At 42.0% G+C, this 11,892-nt stretch overlaps 1 long non-coding RNA gene across 1 annotated transcript; it reads right to left on the bottom strand.

Annotated features, from left to right (window-relative positions):
* Positions 1–3,879: 3,879 nt before the first annotated feature.
* On the bottom strand, positions 3,880–6,822 carry LOC140116620 (uncharacterized). Its single transcript, XR_011852859.1, has 4 exons — positions 6,635–6,822; positions 6,446–6,532; positions 5,581–5,712; positions 3,880–4,006 (listed from the first exon to the last, which is right to left on the bottom strand). It is a non-coding gene; the product is annotated as an uncharacterized lncRNA (long non-coding RNA).
* Positions 6,823–11,892: the final 5,070 nt, after the last annotated feature.

The following is an 11,892-nucleotide window of genomic DNA, read 5'->3' on the forward strand; positions in this document are numbered from 1 at the left end:
CACCACATCCCAAAGATGCTCTATTGGATTGAGATCTGGTGACTGTGGAGGCCATTTGAGTCCAGTGACCTCATTGTCATGTTCAAGAAACGAGTCTGAGATGATTCCAGCTTTATGACATGGCGCATTATCTTGCTGAAAGTAGCCATCAGATGTTGGGTACATTGTGTCATAAAGGGATGGACATGGTCAGCAACAATACTCAGGTAGGCTGTGGCGTTGCAACGATGCTCAATTGGTGCCAAGGGGCCCAAAGAGTGCCAAGAAAATATTCCCCACACCATGACACCACAACCACCAGCCTGAACCGTTGATACAAGGCAGGATGGATCCATGCTTTCATGTTGTTGACGCCAAATTCTGACCCTACCATCCGAATGTCGCAGCAGAAATCGAGACTCATCAGACCAGGCAACGTTTTTCCAATGTTCTACTGTCCAATTTCGATGAGCTTGTGCAAATTGTAGCCTCAGTTTCCTGTTCTTAGCTGAAAGGAGTGGCACCTGGTGTGGTCTTCTGCTGCTGTAGCCCATCTGCCTCAAAGTTCGACGTACTGTGCGTTCAGAGATGCTCTTCTGCCTACCTTGGTTGTAACGGGTGGCGATTTGAGTCACTGTTGCCTTTCTATGAGCTTGAACCAGTCTGCCCATTCTCCTCTGACCTCTGGCATCAACAAGGCATTTCCGCCCACAGAACTGCCGCTCACTGGATGTTTTTTCTTTTTCGGACCATTCTCTGTAAACCCTAGAGATGGTTGTGCGTGAAAATCCCAGCAATCAATAATTGCTGTGCCCTCACATATACCTACAATCCTGTTCTCTTATTAGTATATAGATTAGATTGAAGTACAGTAATTAACCTGAATGAAGATGCCCCCCCACCTTGTTCAAATCTTATAAAATTGGTGTCAAACATTTGTGCTATGTTTGTGCAGCAGAAATTTTCGTTTGTGCCGTTATTGTTTTAAAGATAATAATAAAAGTTTCCATAGATCATCAGAGGTTAACCAGGACCCCCACATTACCCAATTAATCCAAAAACATACTGTTAGGTTGTTTAGATTGTGAGCCCCATGGGGACAGGGACTGATTTGACATGCTTTGTGCAGTGCTGCATAATCTGTGTCCGCTATATAAATAAAGAATTATTATTATTATTATTATTAAACAAAACTGGTGCCAATCAATTCTGCTACGTTTGTGCTGTTTTGTGCTGCTCAAATTTTTGTTTGTGCTGCTTTTGTTTTGAAGATATTAACTGATTTGTAAAATTCAAAAGTGCTTGGCTTGTAACACAATTTTTAAGTTAAATCCCTTGGTTTGTCCAAATCCGTCGGATGATCCAACAGGCCCCCCAACTTCTGTTGAATGAAAGCTGGCACAATTGCGCCAAAAACCCCCTTTAAATCCCTGTCCCAGCGGCGCAGAACAGAAATCGTCGGGTTGTCCGACGAAAGTGCGGTCCGCGGGACCCTTAGTAAATGAGCCCCAATGTGTTTGCTAGCTCCCTCTGGTGATAAAACCAAAGAAGTGTCACTAGGTTTGTTCTTTTTAGCATTTCATCCTAAACATGTGAAAACCTAATCATACCTTAAAAACAAAGATTTTTTGTTGCACAAACCAGCACAAACGTTTGATACCACTTTTGTGTGATTTGGTTAATGTGGGGGGTCTGGTTGGCCTTTTGAACTTTAGAAATGACTTAATATCTTCAAAACAAAAGCAGCACAAACAAAAATTTGAGCAGCACAAACCAGCACTAACATAGCAGAATTGATTGGCACCAATTTTGTTTGATTTGGGTTATGTGAGAGGGCTGGTTGACCTCTGATGTCCTCTGGAAACTTTTATTAATATCTTTAAAACGATAGCGGCACAAACAAAAATTTCTGCTGCACAAACCAGCACAAACGTTTCACACCAATTTTGAACAAGGTGGGGGGGGGGCAACTTCACTCAGGGCAGTAATTAGGGGTCACTTTTACACATACACTTACACATTAGCATAATGGTTTCTGCAAATGTAGTTACACAATATACTTTCTGTATCAATTAATTATGGTTTTCTAGATCTCTGCTTGCTATCAACGTTTCGGCTCCAAGGAGCCTTTTTCAAGCCAAGTGACATAGGTGAACAGGATACATATATACCACAAGTAAGTGATCACATGATCAAAATGAACCCCACCCCCTGAATTAACATATCGTGTCAGGATATCAAAACATAATCCCCCTTACATTGCATAAAAGATTATATACAGAAAACTGGATAAAGTGCTAGTGCATACATATACAGTGCTAGTGCATACATATATAAATTATTTTTGTAAACTTGTAAAGCACCTACTGTGCAAAGTGCAAATAAAGTGACAAGTGCAACCAGTATAATTGCAAGCAGTGTACAAGAAGAAAGGGTTAAAACACATGTATCGGGTATCTCACCACCTCTCAGCCGCGATAGTGCACAAAAGGGCAATGTAGATGCCCAGCGCACGCTGACCAAAAACGAATGAGGAACGCAGGTGGAACGCAGGCTGCAAAAAAAGGGGGAAGTCTACTGCGCATGACAGGAGCTGTCAAACACAGCGCTGCTAGAATGAGGATGGTCTGCGCATAACAGGGGCCGTGCTGCGTTGTCTGCGGTGTCCGGGGTGCTCTGGATGTCAGTGTATGTTTACACATGATGTAGGTGGTTCCCTAGACAACGCAGCACGGCCCTTGTTATGCGCAGACCATCCTCATTCTAGCAGCGCTGTGTTTGACAGCTCCTGTCATGCGCAGTAGACTTCCCCCTTTTTTGCAGCTTGCGTTCCACCTGCGTTCCTCATTCATTTTTTGGTCGGTGTGTGCTGGGCGTCTAAATTGCCCTTTTGTGCACTATCGCGGCTGAGAGGTGGTGAGATACCCGATACATGTGTTTTTAACCCTTTATTCTTGTACAATGCTTGCAATTATACTTGTTGCACTTGTCACTTTATTTGCACTTTGCACAGTAGGTGCTTTACAAGTTTACAAAAATAATTTATATATGTATGCACTAGCACTGTATATGTATGCACTAGCACTTTATCCAGTTTTCTGTATATAATCTTTTATGCAATGTAAGGGGGATTATGTTTTGATATCCTGACACGATATGTTAATTCAGGGGGTGGGGTTCATTTTGATCATGTGATCACTTACTTGTGGTATATATGTATCCTGTTCACCTATGTCACTTGGCTTAAAAAAAGGTTCCTTGGAGCCGAAACGTTGCTGCCGTACCTTGTACTTCTGAACATGGAATAAAGCATTTTCACTTTCTTTACCTAACCATTGACGCCCTGGAGTGCTGCTTGATTCTCCTGTATTACATTTGAAGGACCTGGAGCCTGGTCTCAGCGAGCTTGCACCCACCTGCACCTTTGTTTGTGTGCTGCTTGAGCTTTCTACAAGTGCTTGCTATCAAGCTATATAAAGATTTGTTTGCTTAAAAATCTGTCCCTCTCATGTACGGTCACACTGCTCATTAGTTATTATACTACCATAAACAGTACTGTGCGTTTTAATGAGACTTGCATGATCAATGACAGATTTCTAGCTACTGAAATAGGACAGCAAGAAGATATTGAAAACCTTGAGAAATTAATTCAAAAAGTGGATTGGAAAATTGCATAACTTTTCATTATACAATTATTTGCTGAAACTGGAAAGCCTCTTTAAGGTTTTGACATATACTGCTCAAAAAATAAAGGGAACACTCAAATGACAAATCCTAGATCTGAATAAATGGAATATTCTCATAGAATAATTTGTTCTGTACAAAGTTGAATGTGCTGATAAAAAAATCACCATAAATCATCAATGGAAATCAAATGTATTCACCAACAGAGGCGTAGATTTGGAGTCAATTGCAATAAAAAGTGGAAAAACACACTACAGGCTGATAGGGGTTTGCATCTTGATCCTTGGACCTCCTATCCAGTTGACTCCTGAATCCGGTATTTAAAACTGTGGACTTTAGTAGGCTGCACAAGATAAAGAGACATGTTTTGTTATGCATAGATGTACCGTATATACTCAAGTATAAGCCGACCCGAGTATAAGCCGAGACCCCCAATTTTACCACCAAAAACTGGGAAAACCTATTGACTCAAGTACAAGCCGAGGGTGGTAAATGCAATGGTCACAGACCCCCCAGTATATAGCCAGCCAGCCCCCTATAGTATACAGCATGCCCCCAGTAGTATACAGCCAGCCCAGCTTGCCCCCAGTAGTATACAGCCAGCCCAGCTTGCCCCCAGTACTATACAGCCTGCCCCCAGTAGTATACAGCCTGCCCCCTCTAGTATACAGCCACCCCAGTGTAGTATACAGCCACCTCAGCCTGCCCCCAGTAGTATACAGCCTGCCCCCAGTAGTATACAGCCACCCCAGATTGCCCCCAGTAGTATACAGCCACCCCAGCCTGCCGCCAGTAGTATACAGCCAGCCCAGCTTGCCCCCAGTACTATACAGCCTGCCCCCAGTAGTATACAGCCTGCCCCCTCTAGTATACAGCCACCCCAGTGTAGTATACAGCCACCTCAGCCTGCCCCCAGTAGTATACAGCCTGCCCCCAGTAGTATACAGCCACCCCAGATTGCCCCCAGTAGTATACAGCCACCCCAGCCTGCCGCCAGTAGTATACAGACACCCCAGCCTGCCCCCAGTAGTACACAGCCAGCCCAGCCTGCCCCCAGTAGTATACAGCCAGCCCAACCTGCCCCCAGTAGTATACAGCCACCTCAGCCTGCCCCCAGTAGTATACAGCGTGCCCCCAGTAGAATACAGCCAGCCCCCAGTAGTATACAGCCTGCCCCCAGTAGTATACAGCCACTTCAGCATGCCCCCAGTAGTATACAGCCTACCCATCATTAAAAAAAATAAAATAATATACTCATCCTCCAGTGGCCCCGATGTGCAGCGCTGCTCCCCCGGTGTGCGCGCGGCTCATCTTCTGGCTTCCGCGCCCGTCTTCTGTAAGATCGTGGTGGGCACCGCTATTGCTCTCTCCTGGCTGGCGCATAGTATGATGCACTGCTTCTGACGTCATACGAGGAGCCGCCTGGGAGAAAAACATGGCGGCGCCCAGCACGATGTTAAAGAAGACAGAAGACGGGCGCGGAAGCCAGAAGAGGACCCGTGCGAACATCGGGGGAGCAGCGCTGCACATCAGGGCCACCGGAGGGTGAGTATACATGTTTAATATTTTTTAAGGATTTTTTAATTATGTATTGACTCGTGTATAAGCCGAGGGGATGTTTTTCAGCACATTTTTGTGCTGAAAAACTCGGCTTATACACGAGTATATACGGTAATATGATTAGATGCAAAGATACACTTTGTCTGTGTCTAAAGATTCTGTTGGAATGAAGCAGCCATAGTTTGGAATCTTTAACAATGGAGATACTACAATAAATGATGGTCTAGGACTGTGTTCTGTCTCTTCTTGTGTGATCTTTAGGTAAAACAAAACTTTGAAAAATGATTAGTAGTAAAAATGCAATTTTTATCAGAAGACTTTCATCTCTCTGATACTTGATGATTCCATTCAACTTACTTAAAAGATTGGTTACAATTTTACAGAAGGGTGGACCTTTCTTACCAGCCAAAGGGGTCAGCCTCTTGATACTTGGACTTTCTATCTCGTCAGCAGCTCAAATCGGTACTTGATGAATTGGACTTGTCAGGGCTGCAGAAATTAAAAGAGAGAAGTTTTGTAAGTTGTTATTTTTTCATAAGCACACAATTGAAAAAAGTAATATGATTAAACGCAAAGCTACATTTCTACTCTCCAACATTGGGGCAAATTTACTTACCCGGTCCAGTCGCGATCCCTGATCTGGACGGTCCGACGAAGATGAAGTCCGGAGCGATTCATGTAGCGATTTCCTGCATCTGTCGCTTCCCCGCCGAGGTCCGCCTGAGCTTACCTTCTTCGTCCCGGTGCTAGTAAGCGCATGTCTTGCGACAAAATTTCTGATGTTGAATCCAGCGCGCTATCTGAATCCGTCGGATCGGCCGAAGGTCCGCCCCCGATTTGTGTCGCGTGAAATCCAGCGGCGATGTGGCAAAATCCGATCACGTGCGCCAAAATCCCGATAAATGCGGCGCAACTTGGAAATCGTTGAAAAACCCAATGAAAATGCACTCCGCGGACGCTTAGTAAATGAGCCCCATTGTGTTGGAATGAAGAGGCCATAGGTTAGAATCTTCAACGATGGAGATACTACGATAAGTGATGGTCCAGGACTGTGTTCTGTCTCTTCTTGTGTGATCTTTAGGTAAAACAAAACTTTTACAAATGGTTAGTAGTAAAAATGCAATCTCTATCAGAAGACTTTCATCTCTCTGACACTTGATGATTGCATTCAACTTACTTAAAGGATTGGTTACAATTTTACAGAATAGTGGACCTTTCTTACCAGCCATAGGGGTCCACATCTTGATATTTGGACATTCTATCTCATCAACAGCTCAAATTGGTACTTGATAAAGTGGACCTGTCTGGGCTGCAGAAAATAAAAGAGAGAAGTTTTGTTAGTTCAAGTTTTTCATTGGCACACAACTGAAAAAAGTTATATAATTAAAGGCAAAGATACATTTCTACTTACTTTGTCTCTGTCCAAACTTTCTGTAGGAATAAAGCAGCCATAGGTTAGGATCTTCAACAATGGAGATTCTACAGTAAGGGATGGTTCAGGACTGTGTTCTGTCTCTTCTTGTGTGATCTTTAGCAAAAACAAAACTTTTACAAATCGTTAGTAGTAAAAATGCAATCTCTATCGGAAGACTTTCATCTCTCTGACACTTGATGATTGCATTCAACTTACTTAAAAGATTGGTTGTACAATTTTACAGAAGGGTGGACTTTTCTTACCTGCCATAGGGGTTTGCATCTTGATCCTTGGACCTCCTATCCAGTCGACTACTAAATCTGGTATTTAAAACTGTGAACTTTAGTAGGCTGCAGAAAATAAAAGAGAAAAATTTGTTAGTTCAAGTTTTTTCATAGGCACACAATTGAAAAAAGAAATATGATTAAATGCAAAGATACATTTCTACTTACTTTGTCTCTGTCCAAACATTCTGTTGGAATAAAGCGGCCATAGGTTAGGTTCTTCAAAGATGGAGATTCTACGATAACCGATGGTCCAGGACTGTGTACTGTCTCTTCTTGTGTGATCTTTAGGTAAAACAAAACTTTGAAAAATGGTTAGTAGTAAAAATCCAATCTCTATCAGAAGACTTTCATCTCTCTGATACTTGATGATTGCATTCAACTTAATTAAAAGATTGGTTACAAATTTACAGAATAGTGAACCTTTCTTACCAGCCATAGGGGCCGCATCTTAATTTCTGGACCTTCTATCTCGTCAACAGCTCAAATTGGTACTTGATGAAGTGAACTTGTCTGGGCTGCAGAAAGTAAAAGAGAGAAGTTTTGTTAGTTCAAGCTTTTTCATAGGCACACATTTGAAAAAAGTAATATGATTAAAAGCAAAGATACATTTCTACTTACTATTTCTGTGTCCAAACATTCTGTAGGAATGAAGCGGCCATAGATTAGGTTCTTCAATGATTTAGATTCTACGATAAACGATGGTCCAGGATTGTGTTCTGTCTCTTCTTGTGTGATCTTCAGCAAAAAGAAAACCTTTACAATTGGTTAGTAGTAAAAATGCAATCTCTATCAGAAGACTTTCATCTCTCTGATACTTGATGATTGCTTTGAACTTACTTAAAAGATTGGTTACAATTTTACAGAATAGTGGACCTTTCTTACCAGCCATAGGGGCCGCATCTTAATTCTTGGACCTTCTATCTCGTCAACAGTTCAAATCGGTACTTGATGAAGTGCACTGCAGAAAATAAAAGAGAGAAGTTTTGTTAGTACAAGCTTTTTCATTGGCACACAAATGAAGAAAGTAATATGATTAAATGCAAAGAAACATTTCTACTTACTTTGTCTCTGTCCAAACTGCAGGCTGCAGAAAATAAAAGAGAAAATTTTGTTAGTTCAAGTTTTTTCATAGGCACACAATTGAAAAAGTAGTATGATTAAAAGCAAAGATACATTTCTACCCTCTTTGTCTCTGTCCAAACATTCTGTTGGAATAAAGCGGCCATAGGTAAGGTTCTTCAAAGATGGAGATTCTACAATAAACGATGGTCCAGCACTGTGTTCTGTCTGTTCTTGTGTGATCTTTAGGTAAAACAAAACTTTGAAAAATGGTTAGTAGTAAAAATGCAATCTCTATCAGAAGACTTTCATCTCTCTGATACTTGATGATTGCATTCAACTTATATAAAAGATTGGTTACAATTTTACAGAATAGTGGACCTTTCTTACCAGCCATAGGGGCCGCATCTTAATTCTTGGATCTTCTATCTCATCAACAGTTCAAATCGGTACTTGATGAAGTGGACTTGTCTGTGCTGCAGAAAATAAAAGAGAGAAGTTTTGTTAGTTCAAGTTTTTTTTTTCATAGGCACACAAATGAAAAAGTAATATGATTAACAGAAAAGAAACATTTCTACTGACTTTGTCTCTGTCCAAACTTTCTGCAGGAATGAAGCAGCCATAAGTTAGGATCTTCAACAATGGAGATTCTAGGATAAGCGATGGTCCAGGACTGTGTTCTGTCTCTTCTTGCGTGATCTTCAGCAAAAACAAAACTTTTGCAAATGGTTAAGTAGTAAAAATGCAATCTCTATCAGAAGACTTTCATCTCTCTGATACTTCATGATTGCACTCAACTTAATTAAAAGATTGGTTGTACAATTTTACAGAAGGGTGGACTTTTCTTACCTGCCATAGGGGTTTACATCTTGATCCTTGGACCTCCTATCCAGTCGACTACTAAATCTGGTATTTAAAACTGTGAACTTTAGTAGGCTGCAGAAAATAAAAGAGAAAATTTTGTTAGTTCAAGTTTTTTCATAGACACACAATTGAAAAAAGAAATATGATTAAATGCAAAGATACATTTCTACTTACTTTGTTTCTGTCCAAACATTCTGTTGGAAATAAGAGGCCATAGGTTAGGTTCTTCAAAGATGGAAATTCTACGGGGGCGTGGCCTGGATGAGCATCAGGGCAGACGTGCCGTGCTGAGCTCCGTCTCGAGGGCCTTAAGCAACTGAGTAGCAGAAGCCAAGGACACCGAGGAAAAGCCCAAAACCGGCTATATCTATCTTTCCCGATATGATGACCAGGAAAAGACGGGCGAAAGGGGGACCGAGGCGCTTAACGGACTTCTTTTCTGCCAGAGCGCTCAAGCAAGATGTCTCTCAAAATGGCGCCGCGGGAACACACAGCGGGACCAACTCACCAGCAGGGAGATGCAGCGCAGAGCAGTCGCTGTCAAAGGTCAGTGGTGCCCCGCAATCTCCGGAGAGCTGCTTATCGGGGAGCGGAGACCCGATGTCGCCGAGAAGCGATCACATTCCCCAGGAATCGCCTGGAGGCATTCATAAGATGGCGGCCGCCACCGCATGGCAGGGTGAGTCACCACGCTGCAGCCCCGACAAACAAAGACCACGTTTGTCATCTACCCCAGGAATAGGAGAGGAGGCAGAGGGGGATCTGGATGCAGACACAGACCCACTACTAGATTTCCCTTCCACAGAACAAGCGGCATCGGAATCATTTATAAAAGGAATGATGCTAGCATTTCGTAACTCCCTACAGAAGGACTTTTCAGCCAAGATGGCTACTACTCAGGCTAATATAGAAGAACTAGGAGCCAGAGTGGACCACTTGGAAGACAAGATGGGAGAGGTGACAAGCTCACACAATGAGCTGATAGAAGCTCACTACACTCTGGAGGAGGAAGTGCAAGTAATAAAAAGTAAAATGGCAGATATGGAAGACAGGGGAAGGCGAAACAATGTGAAGATCAGAGGGATTCCTGAATCAGTGGGCCCATCAGAATTAAGAGACTATGTTACATCCCTTTTACAAACGGTGTTGCCATCTATACCACCAGCAGAACGCCTCCTCGATAGAATCCACAGACTGCCTAAACCAAAAGGGGTTCCAGAGAACCTGCCAAGGGACGTTATTACCCGCATACACTACTACCATGTGAAGGAAGCGTTAATGCTTTATGCCAGAAAAGCGAACCATCTTCAGGAACCATATGAAAATCTTAAGATTTTTGCGGATCTATCGCAGGCAACACTCCAAACAAGGAAAAAATTTTATCAAACAACCATCACCCTGCGCAACAACAAGATCCTGTACAAGTGGGGTTTCCCCACAAAGCTATTAATCCGAAGGGATGGTATCACACATGTTCTAAACAATCCAGAGGATGGCCCCCAACTGCTGAACTCATGGGGGATAAATGTTGAGGAAGCCACACATGACAAGATTTCCAAGAAGCCATCTACAATCGAAAAAGACTGGCAAACGGCCTAAGGTGTCCAAGGTCCTTTACTGAAGCAACCCCAACAGGCCAAGAGAGGTACCAGGTGGACTATATACCCCCAATATGGTGCAGGTTATTTCATCTCCTGCAAAATGTAATATGCTATTTGTCCTTCAATTTGTTGTTATGTTTAGCTATATGCTGTGGTGGAAGCAGCAGGAGCCACATTTCCCGGCTTTCACTGGAAAAGTTATATGTGTTTGTTATTTGTTAACAGGTTATTTCAATATTAAGGCTAGGCAGGCTGTTACTCATGCATATGTAAAAATAAGGAACTTCCGGAGAGTACCAGAGGCATTAGATAAGAGGAAAGATGGGAGTTAAAGTGATGAGTATGAATGTGAAGGGGCTAAACTCCCCTTTCAAGAGGGCATCTGTATGGAAAGACGCAAAAAGGGAGAGAGCGGAAATAATATGTTTGCAAGAGACTCATTTTATGAAGGGTAATTGCCCAACATTTAAGAATAATAGATATCCCCAAATTTACATGGCAAACGCAGAGGTTAAAAAAGCAGGGGTACTAGTAGCATTCAGAGATGACCTAGAGGTGAAGGTTTCAGAGGCTAAGTGTGATAAGCTAGGGAGATACATAGCAATAGTGTGCACTATCAATTCTGTTCCGTTCACATTAGTGAATATATATGCCCCAAATAAGTCACAGATAAGATTTCTAAACAAGACTATAAAAAAAATAAGAAAGATCCAAAAGGGAAACTTGCTAATGTTAGGAGATTTTAATATAATCCCCGACCCAGACATGGACACAACAGCAAAAAATAGGCTACCCTTCCCCTCGTTGACCAAATGGCTTCGCAAAGAGGCTCTTTATGACACTTACAGATGCTTAAACGCCTCATCTAAAGAGTTTTCATTTTACTCGCACAGACACAGGTCTTTTTCGAGGATAGATTTATGTCTAACAGACAGTAGAGCACTGACATATATATCAGAGGTGAGCATAGGTACTACGACTTGGTCTGACCATTCACCCATTTATGCCACGCTGACATTTTCAAACAATCTCCCATCTCAATGGTTCTGGAGAAACACTCCATTCATATATTCCCTCCCTTCATATAAGGAAAAAATTACACAAGCCATACTAGAATATTTTCAACATAATATAGACTTACGAGTAGATCTCTTCAACCTTTGGCTTGCTCATAAGGTAGCAGTAAGAGGTACGCTTATGCAGATGGGATACCAATTCCAAAAACAAAAAAATAAGAAAGTAAAAGAACTTCTAAAAGACCTACAAAAAATAGAAGATGAGCTAAAAAGTGACCCTAGTCAAGATAATAATATAAAACTTACGGAAACACGACAAGCCCTAAGAGCCTCTCTTCTATCGGATTATGAAAAGGAATTACAGTCGATTAAAGCCTCATATTATACGGCTCATAATAAACCCAGCAAATTAATGGCCAATAAGGTTA

This window comes from Engystomops pustulosus, chromosome 2 (genome assembly GCF_040894005.1).
Source record: "Engystomops pustulosus chromosome 2, aEngPut4.maternal, whole genome shotgun sequence".
Taxonomy (NCBI): domain Eukaryota; kingdom Metazoa; phylum Chordata; class Amphibia; order Anura; family Leptodactylidae; genus Engystomops; species Engystomops pustulosus.